Source organism: Theropithecus gelada, chromosome 8, assembly GCF_003255815.1.
Source record: "Theropithecus gelada isolate Dixy chromosome 8, Tgel_1.0, whole genome shotgun sequence".
Classification (NCBI taxonomy): domain Eukaryota; kingdom Metazoa; phylum Chordata; class Mammalia; order Primates; family Cercopithecidae; genus Theropithecus; species Theropithecus gelada.
In genome coordinates this window covers 72,024,794-72,041,396 of record NC_037676.1, presented here as the reverse complement: position 1 = coordinate 72,041,396, position 16,603 = coordinate 72,024,794, and the positions used below count along the sequence as shown (strand labels likewise).

At 40.1% G+C, this 16,603-nt stretch overlaps 1 protein-coding gene and 1 pseudogene across 2 annotated transcripts in view; one reads left to right on the top strand and one right to left on the bottom strand.

Moving 5' to 3' along the window:
- SLCO5A1 (solute carrier organic anion transporter family member 5A1) overlaps positions 1-16,603 on the top strand; it is a 155,955-nt gene that overhangs the window by 27,306 nt on the left and 112,046 nt on the right. The window lies entirely within an intron of this gene.
- Positions 4,849-8,486, bottom strand: LOC112629778 (annotated as a pseudogene).

Here is a 16,603-nt window from a genome sequence, read left to right as displayed (position 1 = left end):
AGATACAGTCTTAGTTTGTCACCCAGGCTAGAGGGTAGTGGCGTGGTCTTGGCTCACAGCAACCTCTGCCTCCCAGGTTTAAGTGATTCTCCTGCCTCAGCCTCCCAAGTAGTTGCGGTTACAAGTGTATGCCACCATGCTCAGATAATTTTTTGTATTTTTAGTAGACATGGGGTTTCACCATGTTGGCCAGGCTGATCTCGAACTCTTGACCTTAGATCATCAACCCACCTTGGCCTTCCAAAGTGCTAGGATTACAGGTGTGAGCTACTGCACCTGGCCAATTTTTTGTATTTTCAGTAGAGACAGAGTTTCATCGTGTTTCCCAGGTTGGTCTGGGATTACAGGTGTGAGCCACTGTGCCCAGCCAATAATACTGTATGTTCTATAGAACATGAAGCTCACAGGCTTCATTGATTGGTTCATTAATTAATTCATTCAACAAATATTTTTCTCAGACAGAGCTGTGGGTGCTGGAGGTTATGCTGATGCACAAGATGAAGTTCTTGCCTCAGGGAGTCTCTATGCTGGTGCAAGAGGCAAACATACATCATGCAATGTTTGTCTGGGATAAGGGCTATGAAGAAAAAGCAAACAAAGTAGGTCTCTTTGTAGGAGAGTGGTGGCCAGGGAGGATCTCTTCGAGGAGATGAGGCCTCCAGGGAGAGGAGTGGCAGGGTAAAGGCCTGAGGTAGGAAAGTGTTTGGTGTGTTGGAGCCTCAGCAGGAAGAGGCTGGTCTTACTGGGAGTTGAGGCAGGGAGAGTGGTCAGAGCGGGCGGCAGAATGTTGGTAAGAGTCACACACAAACATATTCCTGTGACCAGATACGTTCAGGAAATGTTTGTTTCAACAACAGTAAAACTTTTTTTTTAGTTTTTTTTTTTTTTTTTTGAAACAGGGTCTTGCTCTGTTGCTCAGGCTATAGAGCAAGCTGTAGGTGCAATCCCAGCTCACTGCAGCCTTGACCTCCAGGGTTCAAGTGATCCTCCCACCTCCTCCTCCTGAGTAACTGGGACTGCAGGCATACGCCACCAGCCTGGCTAATTCTGTTCATTATTTTTGTAGAGATGAGGTCTCACTATGTTGCCCAGGCTGGTCTTGAACTCCTGGACTCAAGCAATCCTCCCACCTCGGCCTCCCAAAGTGCTGGGATTATAGGTGTGAGCCACTGCACCTGGCTGACATTAAATGTTTTTCTTTATTGAAGAATTTTCCTAAGGTTTTTATTGTGCTGATCCCCATTATTAATCTCCAGGAGAAGGATAAGGTATTTTTTTCTCAAATTTACATGACCATGAAACTTTTACTCCCTCAATCACCTCGCAGACTGATGTTCTTTGAAACGCATTTGGGAAATCTTGATCTAGCAACTCCTATTCTCTCATTTTCTAACTGGGAAAACTGAGGAGCAGAGAAATGAAATAGCCTGTTCCAAATAATAAAGCTTGAGGTGACATGAGGCGGTGGAAGGAACACTGAGTTTGGGGGTGGAAGATGAGGTTTGAGACTTTGCTCTTGTATTTTGTGAATGTGGGACCTGGCGTCTGTTGCCTAAACTGGGTAGTTTCCTCAGCCAAAATGGGAGATTGCACTGTTTGCTCTCTGAGGATCCTGGAGTCACTCTGGGTGAGTGACTACTGATTTTTTTTGACTTGGGAGCCTTGTGTCAGTTAAGCCAAAGGAAAAGCACTGGGAGATTCACATAAATACATTCATCAAATACCACCATCTAGGTTATTTTTGCTTTCAAATGAATATACTTCCCAGACAAGTAATTAAAATAAAATCTGTCAGAGGATGTAAAACTCTAAATCATAAAATGTTGGTTAAAAAAAAAAGAAGCAATGGAGAAAGACTAAGATCTATGGTAATGTACTTTGCTATAAAATATTTTAGCATTGATTTCCATTTTTATGAAATTCATAGTTGATTTGAATACAAACAGTAAATCTCACAACACGTGAAATCTATCTTTTTCTTGTTTGCTTTCCAAGGAATTGTTGAGGAAATAATTAGGAAAAAAAAGACTCTTGGATTTTAGTTTTTTACTAGCTATACGAGTTACTTTGGATTGATTTTTCTTTATCTATAGGAGGGATTCAAATATTCCTTAAGGTCTTTTCAGCTCTACTAATTTAAGATATCTATATTTGACAACTTTTGCCTTGAAGGGATGTTAGCAATAGAATCTTGGTCAAGGTGTGACAGGGACCTGAGGGTTCTGAGGACTTAGGATGTGAGCTGTGTATAGGTAAGGTAAAGTCATGGTAAATAATTGTGTTACAGAGAAGATGCCAGTTGGGAGCTCTTTGGTGAGATTTTCCTAAGGAATTCTGCTGTTCCTATAGAGCAACAAAGTTTGGGCATTGTTTAAAGAAAGAATGAAGGTGTATACGTTCCATTATTATCTATTCACAAGTGTGGGTTCTCCTCATTCTGGGCCCAGGGTAGGAATGTACTTTCTGGCCCCCTTGGGATTGGATGGGGCCATGTAACAAATTCTAGACAAACAGTCCCATGTAGTTCTGCAAGGGATATACCCAGGCCAGAACACTTAACTGCCACGGGAACACCCTTTTCCTCTGTCACAGGGGTGGCAACATTCTGGTGTCATCAGCCTGGGTTCTGGAATCAGAAGTCATGGAGCAGATATCCCAGATGACCCTTGAATGGATTATGAATTGTGACCAAGGAATAAACCTTCATGATTATAAACCCTAAGATATTTAAGCCTGCTTCTTACTGCAGCGTAATGTAGCCTATGCTGACTACTGGATTCAGTAAGTTGAGAAATCCCAATGAATCAAAGGGAGAGCAGCCATCTAGTAAATAAATATATTAAAGAAAAGATGCCAGTTGGTAGCCCTTTGGTGAGATTTTCCCTGGGAATTCTGCTGTTCATATAGACTAGCAAAGTTTAGAGACTTGGCTAAAGAATGAATGAATGACTGTGTCCCATTGTTATCTGTTCAAACTGGTATAAGCTATAAAGCATATCATGCAAGAGGCAGTATGCTAGTTTGGGCAGGCCTCTCCTCTTCCTTCTCCTGGGAGGTCAAGGCTGTAGTGATCTGTGATTGTGCTACTGCATTCCAGCCTGAGTGACAGAGCAAGACCTTGTCTCAAAACAAAAACAAAAACAAAAACAAAAACAAAAAGTCAAGCATTTGTGTTTTCAGAATGTAAAATACCAAGGCTTTTCCAAATCAGATAAATCAGGAATGTTCACCTTTACATCCAAAAAAGAAGAAAAAAGTTCAAATAGAAGTTCAGCAGAATAATATAAAACGTTAAATAGGTGACCAAAATTCAAATTATCAACAGATAGCTCAATTTGATGGATCTTTCAGTAAACTTTAGTTTGAAACAACAAAAAATACCATTTACCAAAACATGAAAAATATTTTCAGGAAATTATTATCTAATTTGAAAAATAAAAAATGGAGTCCATGGCAAATAAGAAAAATACAAAAAAGGAAATCAACCTTTGATATGGTTTGGCTGTGTCCCCACCCAAATCTCATCTTAAATTGTAGTTCCCATAATCCCCACACGTTGTGGGAAGGACCTGGTGGGAGGTAATTGAACCATTGGTTATCCTCATGCTGTTCTTGTGATAGTGAGTTCTCATGAAAGTTGATGGTTTTATAAGGGGCTTTCCCCCCTTTTGCTCAGTACCTCTCTTTGCTGTTGCCGTGTGAAGAAGGACATTTTTGCTTCCCCTTCTGTCATGATTGTAAGTTTCTTGAGACCTCCCCTGCCATGCTGAACTGTGAGTTAATTAAACCCTTTTCCTTTATAAATTACTCAGTCTCAGGTAAGTTCTTATAACAGTGGGAGAATGGATTAATACAACCTTTATAGGAATCAAGAGAGTATTACGGACAGTTAAAAACGTCTTAAATCAATAGCGTATCCTGCATTATTGTGTGTAGAAAACTATAATTAATGTGATGTAGTTTTTGTTAGTTGCATAATCTAAAAGTATGAAAAAGAATTTGATTATATCTCTAAAAAGACCACAGAGTTGTTATTGAAATACACACTTCTTGAGACAATGGGCAAAGTTCCCATTTGTGGGATATTTCTTTTTATTTGTGGGAAGTATCTTCTTTTCATACAGTGAAATGAAGAAAAACTGTACTAGATGAGAATCTTTTTCTCTAAAGTAAACTTCTTAAATACCTCCAATAATATAATACTTGTAAAATATAAATTTTCAAAACTCAGACTTGAAACAGGTTATTATTAAACAAACACACTGCTTGGCAGTGTTTTTTCAAAAGTTAAACTATTTAAACCGCCACACTGTGCTTAAATCATATTTCAAACTTTTTTTTTTTTTTTTTTTTTTTTTTTTTGAGACGGAGTCTCGCTCTGTCACCCAGGCTGGAGTGCAGTGGCCGGATCTCAGCTCACTGCAAGCTCCACCTCCCGGGTTTACGCCATTCTCCTGCCTCAGCCTCCCGAGTAGCTGGGACTACAGGCGCCCGCCACCTCGCCCGGCTAAGTTTTTGTATTTTTAGTAGAGACGGGGTTTCACCGTGTTAGCCAGGATGGTCTCGATCTCCTGACCTCGTGATCCGCCCGTCTCGGCCTCCCAAAGTGCTGGGATTACAGGCTTGAGCCACCGCGCCCGGCCTCAAACTTTTATACTTAGTGCTTTTATGTTCTGAATGTAGACTCTCAATCTAATGACAGTATAGTCTGAGCCCTGCAATATGTATACAAGCAAGTAACATTTCACTTCAAACCAAAAGAAATGATTAATCTTCTATTTTTGTCAAAATCATAATATTAAGATAACTATAAAAATTAGTATTTATCCATGGCCAGTTTATGGTATTCTATGGAAAACCTTTCTTTATTCCTTCTTTACTTTCAGCTTCCTCTTTGGAAACTTCTTCATCTACCTTTTATTCCTCCTCCACGTTGTTAAAAGATTGAGAAGATTCTGGTAATAATTTTTTGGACTGGTGCTATGGCTTGGATCTGTGTCCCCGCCCAACTCTCATGTCAAATTGTAATCCCTAGTGTTGGAGGTGGAGCTTGGTGGGAGGTGATTAAATCATGGGGGTGGCCACTCATGGATGATTTAACACCATCCACTCTGTGGTGTTCTTGTGATAGTGAGTGGGTGAGTTATCATGAGATCTGGTTATTTAAAAGTGTGTAGCACCTCTTCCCTCTCTCTCTTCCTCTCGCGTCGGCCATGTGAAGTTCCAGCTTCCCCTTTGCCTTTGCCTGTATTGTAACTTTCCTGAGGCCTTCTCAGAAGCCAAGCAGAAGCCATTATGCTTCCTGTACAGCCTGTAGAACCATGAACCAATTAAACCTCTTTTCTTTATAAATTATCCAGTTGCAGGTATTTCTCTAGAGCGGTACAAGAAAGGACTAATACAGAAAATTGGTACTGAGGAGTGGGGCATTCCCATACAGATACCTGAAAATGTAGAAGTGACTTTAGAGCTGGGTAATAGGTAGAGGTTGAAAGAGTGTGGAAGGCTCAGAAGAAGACAGGAAGATAATGGAAAGTTTGGAACTTCCTAGAGACTTGTTAAATGGTTGTGACCAAAATGCCAATAGTGGTATGTACAATAAAGTCCAGGCTGATGAGGTCTCAGATGGAGATAAGGAACTTATTAGAAACTAGAGTAAAGGTCACTTTTGCTATGCGTTAGCAAAGAGTCTGCCTACATTGTGCCTCTGCTCTAGGAATCTGTGGAACTTTGAACTTGAGAGAGATGATTTAGGGTATCTAGTGGAAGTCATTTCTAATCAGCAAAGTGTTCAAGATATGGCCTGGCTGCTTCTAACATTTTATGCTTATATGTGTGTGCAAAAAAAATGACCTGAAACTTGTGTGCGTGTGTGTGTGTGTGTGTGTGTGTGTGTGTGTGTGTGTATATATATATATATATATATATATATAAAATGTTTCAGACAGAATATTGCTTTGTTCCCCAGGTTGGAGTGCAGTGACATGATCATGGCTCACTGTAGACCTCTGCCTCCCAGGCTCAGGTGATTCTCCCACCACAGCCTCCTGAGTAGATGGGTTTATAGTCATACACCACCATGCCTGGCTAATTTTCTTGTATTTTTAGTAGAGGCAGGGTCTTACTGTGTTGCTCAGGCTGGTCTCAAACTCCTGGTTTCCAGTGATCCTCCTGCCTCAGCCTACCAAAATGCTGTGATTACGGGTGTGAGCCACTGCACCCAGCCCTGGAATTTATATTTTAAAAGGAAGCAGAACATAAAAGTTTGGTAAACTTGCAGCCTGGCCATGTGGTAGAAAAAAAAACCCCTCATTTTCTGGGAAGGTATTCAGTCAGGATGGATAAATTTGCATAGTTAAAAGTAAGACAAATATTAATAGATAAGACAATGGGAAGAAGGCCTTGAAGGCACTTCAGAGGCCTTCATGACAACTCCTCCCATCATAGGCCCAGAGGCCTAGAAGGGAAGAGTGATTTCATGGGCCAGACCCAGGGCCCCCTGCCCTGCACAATCTTGGGACACTACTGTTCACATCCCAGCTGCTCCAACTTCAGCCATGGCTCAAAAGATCCCAGGTACAGTTTGGGCCGATGCTTCAGAGGCTGTAAGCTGTAAGCCTTGGAGGCTTCCATGCAGTGTTAACCCTGTTGGTGCACAGAGCACAAGAGCTGAGGCTTGGGAGCCTCTACCTAGATTTCAGAGGATGTATGGTAAAGCCTGAACGTCCAGATGGAAGCATGCTGCAGGGTTGGAGCCCTCATGGAGACTGTTTACTAGGGCAGTGCAGAGGAGAAATGTGGGATTGGAGTCCCTACATGAAGTCCCCATTGGGGCACTGCCTACTGGAGCTGTGAGAAGAGGGCCACCATCCTCCAGACCCCAGAATGGTGGATCCACTGTCATCTTGCACCCTCAGCCTGGAAAAGCCACAGGCACTCAATGCCAGTCCAAGAGAGCAGCTTTGGGGACTGAACACTTTAAAGTTACAGGGCAGAGCTGCCCAAGGCCTTTGGAGCCCACCCGTTGCATCAGAGTGCCTTGGATGTGGGACATGGAGTCAAAGGAGATTCTTTTGAAGCTTATGATTTAACGACTGCCCTGTTGGATTTTGGACTTGTTGGACTTATAAAGGGTCTGAAGCCCCTTTTACTGAATGTATCTCTTTTGGAATGGGAGTATTTACCCAATTCCTGTACCCTATTGTGTCTTGGAAGTTACTGACTTGTTTTTGATTTTACAGGCTCATAGGCCAAAGGGACTTGCCTTGTCTGAGATGAGACTTTGGATTTTGGACTTTTGAGTTAATGCTGGAATAAGTTAAGACTTTGAGGGGACTGTTGGAAAGGGATAATTATATTTTGCAATGTGAGAAGGATGTGAGATTTGGGAAGGGCCAGAGGTTGAGTGATATGGCTTGGATCTGTGTCCTCACCCAAATCTCATGCCGAATTGTAATCCCCAATGTTGGAGGTGGGGCCTGGTGGGAAGTAATCGGATCACAGGGGTTGTCCCTCATGAATGGTTTAGCATCATCTCCTTAGTGCTGTTCTCATGATAGAGAGTGAGTCAGTTATTGTGAGATTTGGTTGTTTAAAAGTGTGTAGCACCTCTTCCCTCTCTCTCTTCCTCCTGCTCGGGCTATGTGAAGAACCAACTTCCCCCTTGCCTTTTGCCACAATGGTAAGCTTCCTGAGGCCTCCCCCAAAGTTGAGCAGAAGCTGTCATGCTTCCTGTACAGCCTGCAGAACCGTGAGCCGCTTAAAGCCTCTTCTCTTTATAAATTACCCAGTCTCAGATATTTCTTTAGAGCAGTGCAAGAATGAACTAATATAACAAGTATGGCTGCAGTCTATGCATTTTTGAAGGACAAAGGCAATATGCCACAAATATCAGAAAGAGTCCTAAAAATGGCCCTGAAAGCAGAATTGCTAAAGCAAAAACTGTATACAATTTCCAAACCAGTAATCTAAAGTCTTCAGTAAAATAGCGTGGCAAATCCTGATCCACATAGAGTGCTGAGAGTGCTGACATACTGCTCATCAGAAAAGAACCTGAACCAAACCATGATGGAATTGGTTCAATACTCTTCCACTCTTCATCACTTATAAAGTTTCTGAAGTCCTTCTTAGTCCTTGGACCCTGATGGTGTCTAAATTCACCATCTTTACAATGATACATAGTAGGAGAGCAGTTATGATGAACTGTCTACTCAGTCCTGGCTGCCCTGTGACATCTACTTTTGCTACATTAACCTGAAGAACTTCTCCCCATTCAGCAAAACTTTCCCATTCTGGTGGAAGCTTTTGACAAGCGGGGTACCACAGGGCACAAAATTCTATCATCCAATCTCCTTCCAGCAACTGTCTTCAGTTCTCATCCACGATAATGCATACATCTCTCTGCCACCTGTTCTGTTTCTTTCCATGTCCTCCAAAGCAATAGCACCAGGACTGCCAGGGAAACCATGACTCCCAGAGGGTGCCATGTCTGCTGCTTGCCCATCTCACAACAAGTGAGGCAGCCTCAGCAGACTTGATCTCTCTGGGCCCTGGTTTCTCCATCTGCTTAAAGGGATAGTAATATTATCTAGCTCATAGAACTGTTGCAAAGAATAACTGTTAATATGTGTCAAGACCTTAGACTAATGTTTGGAATGTAATAGGCAGTCAATAAATCTTAGCCATTCTTCTCTCTCCTCTACTCCCCTTCCCTCTCATTTTTAAAAATTTTATTTATTTATTTATTTAGAGACAGAGTCTCACTCTGTCACCCAGGCTGGAGTGCAGTGGGGCGATCTCAGCTCACTGCAACCTCTGCCTCCTGGGTTCAAGTGATTCTCATGCTTCAGTCTCCCGAGTAGCTGGGATTACAGGCGCATGCCACCATACCCAGCTAATTTTTGTATTTTTAGTAGAGAGAGGTTTTGCAATGCTGGCCAGGCTGGTCTCAAACTCCTGACCTCAAGAGGATAGGCCAAGGCTGATCCATCTGCCTCAGCCTTCCAAAGTGTTGAGATTATAGGCGTGAGCCCCCATGTCGGCTCTATTATTTTTATTGACATGGGAAAAAAAGGACTCAAAGGATAGACATCTGTGAAAGTAGCCATCTCTGGGTAGTAGGATTCTGAATGACTTTTATTTCTTTGGATTTTTTTTTTTTGATACCAAATTTGTGTGCACTGAACTTAAGTTACTTTATAGTTAGGAAAAAAATATTATTTAAAAACAGTATATTGGCTGGGCACAATGGCTCACGCCTGTAATCCCAGAACTTTGGGAGGCCGAGGCAGGTGGATCACTTGAGGTCAGGAGTTTGAGACCAGCCTGGCCAGTATGGTGAAACCCCGTTTCTACTAAAAACACACAAAAAGTGGCTGGGTGTGGTGGTGCATGCCTGTAGTCCCAGATACTTGGGAGGCTGAGGCAGGAAAATCGCTTGAACCCAGGAGGCAGAGGCTGCAGTGAGCCAAGATCATGCCACTGCACTCCATCCAGCCTGGGCAGAGAGCGAGATTCCATCTCAACAACAACAACAACAGCAACAAAACAAAACAAAACAAAAATCCCCCCAAAACCCCAAAAAACAGTATATTTACTATGATTTTTTCCCAAAGAGTGTATACCACTTACTACATTAAGTCCTATGATTAGTGCTTTTAACTCAGTTTTATGACCTACTTCCATTAGCTTTCACCCTCTTCAAAATGTCTTCCATCTTGACTTTTTAATTTCATTAATGATTTTTTTTTTTCCCCTTGGCCACCTGTTGTTGAGACCAGTGAATCTCCTGGTCTCTAATAACTTATCAAGTCTTATGAATCTTTTCTCCTAAACCTCTCACACTACTGTCCACTGTCCCAACCTACTTCTGATCCTTACCACTTCATGTCTGGACTATTGGGTTTTTCTTATCCATCGACTTCCTTTTAATTCTTGCATAGTAAAGAATTAAATGCTCTTAAAATACCACCTTATATCATTCATTTGCTCAAACACTAGCAGAGGCTCCTTACATTCCCCATTGCCGAGGATAAAATCCAATTTTCTGGCTCGACATTGAAAGCTGTCCACATTACTCAATCTCTGCTATCTCAAATAATTCACCACTTACCTTATTTATGGTCTTTTCCTACCATACTTCTGTACAGTAGCACTTTTGCCCTCCTGCTTCCTTTATGTCCAAATTTTACTTGTCCTTCAAGATCTTCCTTTAATATACACTCGTCTGAAATGTTCATTTTTTTTTCTTTGTAAATTGCAATAGCCCTGCTCTGTTTGGCCGTTAATCACACACTGACTTGAGATTTTCTTATGCTGAAATGTTGTTAATCTATATCTTTTAACATTTCTGTTGTCTGTTTCTTCTCTTCAACTAAATTATACTATTTCTAAGGGTGTTTACATTTTCTAACACCCCAGTGCTTTACAGAAGAAGATGGGTAATAGCTAGAATATTGACAGATGAATTAATATATCTAATATTTGATAAAAATAGATGCTAGAATAAAAATACTTCATTTTATTTAAAAGCAAAGACAGAATTTTGACTTGGATCTTTTCCTTGTTGACTTTGTTTTGACTTTACTATTTATAATGTTGTTTATCCTGATAGTCTGAGCTTCTTTTAATGGTCAGATCAATATTTGCTTGAATATCTCCCAAAGCAAGCTTTCTGTAATTCACTTATTAGAGAAGGTCTTTAAATTCTTGGGTATAGGATTTTAAAAATGAAATAAAACTCCAATTAGTAAAATCCTAGTTTCAGAGCAAATGCTTCTGTTGTTAATGACCTGGATGCTGTCCCACTGGACTCTGGGCTCTTTGAGGGAAGTTACTATTTCTCAGTCGTGTCCATGATCTCAGTACCTAACATAGTCTCTGCCACAAGGTGTGAACTTGCTGTGTCAAATGAAAACTGCAGAGCAGCACTGCAGACTTGGAAGGAGGGAAACATTACATCTCAGATAAATTTAAATGTATTAAATATTTGTCATGAATTTAATATTTTTCTTCTAAACAAACAAAGCACAATTTTTAATGACTGTAATTTAACAATATAGTATCCCTCCCTCAAATCTCTTATCTCCTGACTCAGTACATCCATGTCTTGGATTTACAGTGTCTACTCATTTGCTCGTGATTGCTGCCATTCTGGTTTTGCAGAGGTTTCACGTTTCTCTGTCCCTGCAGAGTGATCATGCTGAGATGGCTCTGTGCGTGTTCTTGCCCCCAGTTTCTGCGCCTTTGAAATATACCCTAGAACACTCAGGTGGTGGGTGGTGATGGGAGCTCAGCTAGCCAAGAATGAGGGAGCAAGGGGATGTGATCAAAGGACCTTTAGGGTGCGGGAACAGAGGAAGCCTCAGTTCTGCACCCTCTGACAGCCAGCAGAATGGGGAAATTCCAGGCCTTTATTCTTTTCCCTCCTCCCTCCCTTCCTTTCTCTCCTCCTCCCTCCATTCCTCCCTCCCTTCCTTCCTCCCTTCCTTCTTTCTTTGTAATTAACATTGGAAGGGAATATGCCGTTTGTACAATGGCAGTCCTGGCAACAGCTCTCTGTTCTCTTCAAATCCCCTGAAGTCATGATGTGCCTCTGGCCTTTGTTCTTTCCGGTTCTACTCACCCAGCTGTTGCTCAGTCTTCCTGGGCTGCAGTCTGTTTATGATGCCCTCAGAATGTCAGCAGGCTCCCTTCACCAATCCCATGTGACTGCTGATCTTCACCTTCACTGCCCTTTATTCTTTTTGCTTTTAGTTTATACTGCTCTTGTTTATTGTAGTTTAAAGCTGCATATTATTTTGATGTGTGCATGTATCATAGTTTCTTTCCTCTATTTATTTTTATTTTAGAGATAGGGTCTCATTAGATTGCCTAGGCTGTAATGCCGTGGCTATTCACAGGCACAGGCACAGCTCACTGAAGGCTCACACTCCTGGGCTCAAGTGAGTCTCCCAGCTCAGCCTCCCAAGTAGCTGGGACTACACGTGTGTGCCACCACACCTGGCTCTCTTTCCTCAATTTTAATAGTTAAAATTTGTTAAGAATATTAGGTCTTTAGGTGAGATAAATGTTACAAATATGTTTCTCCCACTTTTTTAGTATTTATTATTATTATTACATTTTTTAATGTTTAATTTTTGTGGATACATAGTAGGTATATATATTTGTGAGGTACGTGAGATGCTTTGGTACAGGCATGCAGTGTGAAATAAGCACATCATGGAGAATGGGGTATTCATCTCCTCATTTATCCTTTGAGTTACAAACACTCCAGTTACATTTTTCTTTCTTTCTTTTTTTTTTTTTTTTTTGAGATTGAGTCTTGCTCTGTCACCCAGGCTGGAGTGCAGTGGCATGATCTCGGCTCACTGCAACCCTGCCTCCTGGGTTCAAGTGATTCTTCTGCCTCAGCCTCCTGAGTAGCTGGGATTACAGGCATCTGCCACCATGTGCAGCTAATTTTTGTATTTTTGGTAGAGACGGGGTTTCACCATATTGTCCAGGCTGGTCGCAAACTCCTGACCTTGTGATCTGCCCTCCTCGGCCTCCCAAAGTGCTGAGATTACAGGCGTGAGCCACCACACCTGGCCCAATTACACTCTTTTAGTTATTTTAAAATGTACAATTAAGTTATTATTGACTATAGTCACCCTGTTGCACTATCAATATTTTTATTATTTTAAAATAAACTTTATTGTATATATTTGAGGTTTGCAACATCTTGTGGGATACATATATCAATAGATAGTAGAAAGGTTACGGTAGTGAAGGAGATGAACATATCTATCATCTCAGAAAGTTAATTCTTTGTGATAAGACAGCAGCTAAAATCCACTTATTTAACAAAAAACCCGGATATACAATATAATTTTATTAACTTTAGTTCTCATGCTGTACGATAGATGTCTAAACTTGTTCATCACATGCATCTGCTATTTTGAATTCTTTGACCTACATTTCCCATTCCCTGACCACTCCCCCACCCAGCAGGTGGTAACCACTGTTTCATTCTCTTTCTGTGTATTTGAGCTCTTTTTATGATTCCACATAGAAGACTCTTAGTGTCTTTGACCACTTACTTGATGATGCCTCAAGAGAGAGAAAACCTCTTGCCTTTCAATGTTCGGGTTGATTCTCCTAGGTTTTAACTTTTGTCACACATCCAGCACTCTTACTTGCATACTGATTTTTGAGACAGTATGGGTCAAAATTGTTTACAAAACACAAAATACATGGACAAAAGAGAAACCAACAATATGGAGACATATTAGCTTTGGTAGATTGGCTGAAGGTGATGGTGCTCTACAGTAGCTAAGGCCCATTAGCCAAGAGGCACAGTGTTGTGTCCTGGGCCAGTTTTACTGCTTGAGAATGCATTCTGTTTCTTGGGGAATGAACACACACACAATACTGAAACAGATGACTGTGTGTGTGGTAATAAATACATATGTTTGGGGATATTTCAGAGACAGATAGTATTTAGATGAATCAGCACAGGGTGTGGTATCCTTAAGCACAGTAGACATGGATTCCAGAATCATGCCAAATTACTTGCATTCAAATCTTTTAGGTTTGGCTTCTGAAGGAACTCAACCTAAGACATTTGCAATAGCAAAGACTTTCATATTTGTGAGAAGATAATTTTAGATTATACTAAGACTATAAATTTAGTTGGGATGCTTTCCTTGTTCCTTAATTAAGGTACACAGTAGGGAAGCATCTTAAAGAATAAAATGCTAATGCATTATATTGTTATAGTATCTAATTCATTGTTTGAACAAGATGAACATTAAAAATGATAATTATATGTATAATCAGTTTATACCGAGGTTGTTAGAGTGAATTGTTTACTGGAGATATGAGGGGTGATTATCATATCACTGTAGCCTCATATACTATGATGTTAGTAATTCTTAGAGTAATAAGTTTATAAAACCTCCACAAGATGTAATCTGGGCGAGGAGTTTGCAAGCTGAGTTGGCATGATTTGGATGAGTCTGAATCCAAATTAATAAGTTAAATGTAGAATACACAGCTAGAAAGACTGAGGGCCACTTGAGCTGCATATGGGGATGGTGGGCTAAGATAAGTAATGAGATTTTCATAGGTCTCAGTATACAAGTCCTAGACTCAGCAGATTACCATACAGTTCCGTACTAACACCTTGAGCTCTTGTACAGTCTTTTATTTTTTTTTTTAAATCAATTTTTCCCCTATAATGGTAGAGTAAACATAAATTTCATACTTATGGGATAAGCATACTTCACTAAAGGAAGCAAAGCTCTTTAATGGGGTAATTGTTAGTGTGTAATTTTGGTTTGAGTTGCTGAACTAGTGAATAATCTCAGGGTTGCCTTCCTGAAATAATTTGAAATTGTGTGATTTTTTTCTTTTAAATCTACCTCTGGATTTGTTATGTAGGACTCTAATGAGATTAAAATCCTATAATCAAGAACAGAAATGTCATTCAAAATGAGAAAGCCAATAAAAGAACGGGCTAATAACAATATTCGGTTTGATTCATGATTTGGGGGAGGGGTTTAAAACATTTATATATCATGTACCTTGTAAAAAGAGTGTTTTTAAGTCAGTTTGTGTAAAACAGTCTCTTGAAAGTAGTTTTGACCTCAAGGTTGTTGGGGAGATTAAGGAGATCATGTATAGCTAGTGCCTGGCATCTGTTTGCGTATACCAGTTCTCATAATGATTTTCCACTGCTACTATTCCTCTGCTATTACTTCTATATTCAGCTAAAAGCTTTGAGATCCAATAGTTAGTTCACAACTCACGTGATGGCAAAGCCTAATCTGACCTGATTTGTGGCTATTTTCAAAATCATACTTAGTGTGAATACTCGTTCGTTTGTTGCAGAAATATTAGTGTGCTTGATTTTGGAATGCCATTCCAGACTTCATTGAGATGTTATGTAACATACAGCCTCAGGCACCATTTTACTTTTGTAAAATGTGAAAAAATCTTAATTTCAAGACACATCCAGCTTTAAGGGTTTAGGCTGAGGGATTGTGGACCTGAAGTCATGTTATCATCCAATCCGGGCAACCTTGATTAACTGCCATGGTGCATAAGCACATGCGGATGCTGATAACTAGGGCTGTCTGCAAAACTAACTGCTTCTTTTGGGTCAGTGGCCGGATACTACTAAATTGCAACGATCATGTGGCATAAAGAGAAAGTTATATATTTGAAGCATTTCCAATGGGGGAAAAGGAAAATGATATGTCAATTTAGGGCATGTACAGGTCTGAATCTTGATTGGTCAGAAATGTATCAGAAGTTGGAAAGAATAATGTTACTCTTTGTAAGAAGAGGTTGATGTGTCAGTGTTAGATGCCACGAGTTGAAAAGATGTAAGGCTCCTTCTGATTTCATCCTGTGGGTGATGATGTGGGACTCTGGCTGCATTCGTGGGGAAGGGATGAGGACAAGTCAGCAGGGGGCAGCTGCTCAGCTCTAGGTTACAAAGGGGTTCCCTTGCCTTCTGCCATGCAGACAGCTTTGCAAATTCAATCTACTAACATTTAAATGCATCTTCACTCTTTCTTCCAAAATTTTGGAATAGATCCTTAACTATTCCCTATTTTCTTAGACTGAATTGTCAAGGCTTTTACTTAATTTCTTTCAGGCTGTTTAAGTAATCAAAGTATTCATTAATTTAGAGCTTTCTCCAAATATTTGACATAGACATCATTTTCCTCAATTATCTACACAGTTCTACGCAAGATAATTTTTTGAGGGATTCTAGATGACCAAATATGTACTTTACCTGTCCATTTTGTAGATTACTACAAAAACAACTATTAAGTTGTTGTTGTTGTTGTGTGTGTGTGCACCCACATTTGCCAAATCATGAAAAGATCACTTTCCTGGGGAGAACAAAATAAACGATTGTTTCTAAGGGTTCTTACTAATGAATAGTATTACCCAAACTCCATTAGATGAGCTGCAAAGATGCATTGCACTTGTGAAAATTTGGTACATCACATTAATTGTTGTAGCTTAAGCACTGAAGCCTGCTAGGGATGCTTATAATTATTTTTAAAATGCTCCTAGTATTTGTTTTTTTGTGCCTCAGCATATTTGCCTATTGGTGAAACTTCCTGGAAGTAGTTAAAAATTGAGGGATTGGATGGATCATGAGGTTTATAAGCTCATGATAAATCTGTATCATTGACAATAAGCTAAACAGTTGCCACGTATGAAATAATGTTACTTATTCAGGCCATCCCTGATATGAAATGCAGAGCTCTTAAAGAGAGTATGAGATAATTAGATACAACTAGAAGCAATTTTTGGTGATCACAGTTGACATTTTTATATACTAGTTTCTTTGGTATTTTTAGAAGTATATTAACTTCCCATTTTGAACTATTAAATATTACATAATAACCATATCATCTGTAGGCAGGCCTCAGAATTAATGCTTTATAAATGATGAGGTTACTCCAGAAATGTCCTTGAGAATTTGATAAAATGTGTAAGTAAATTTAAAATTTCACATAGTGTATTTATGCAAACATCTCTATAATAACTTTGCTCTGAAAATTTTAATAGCTTCTGTGACTATTCAGGATTCTCTATTTAA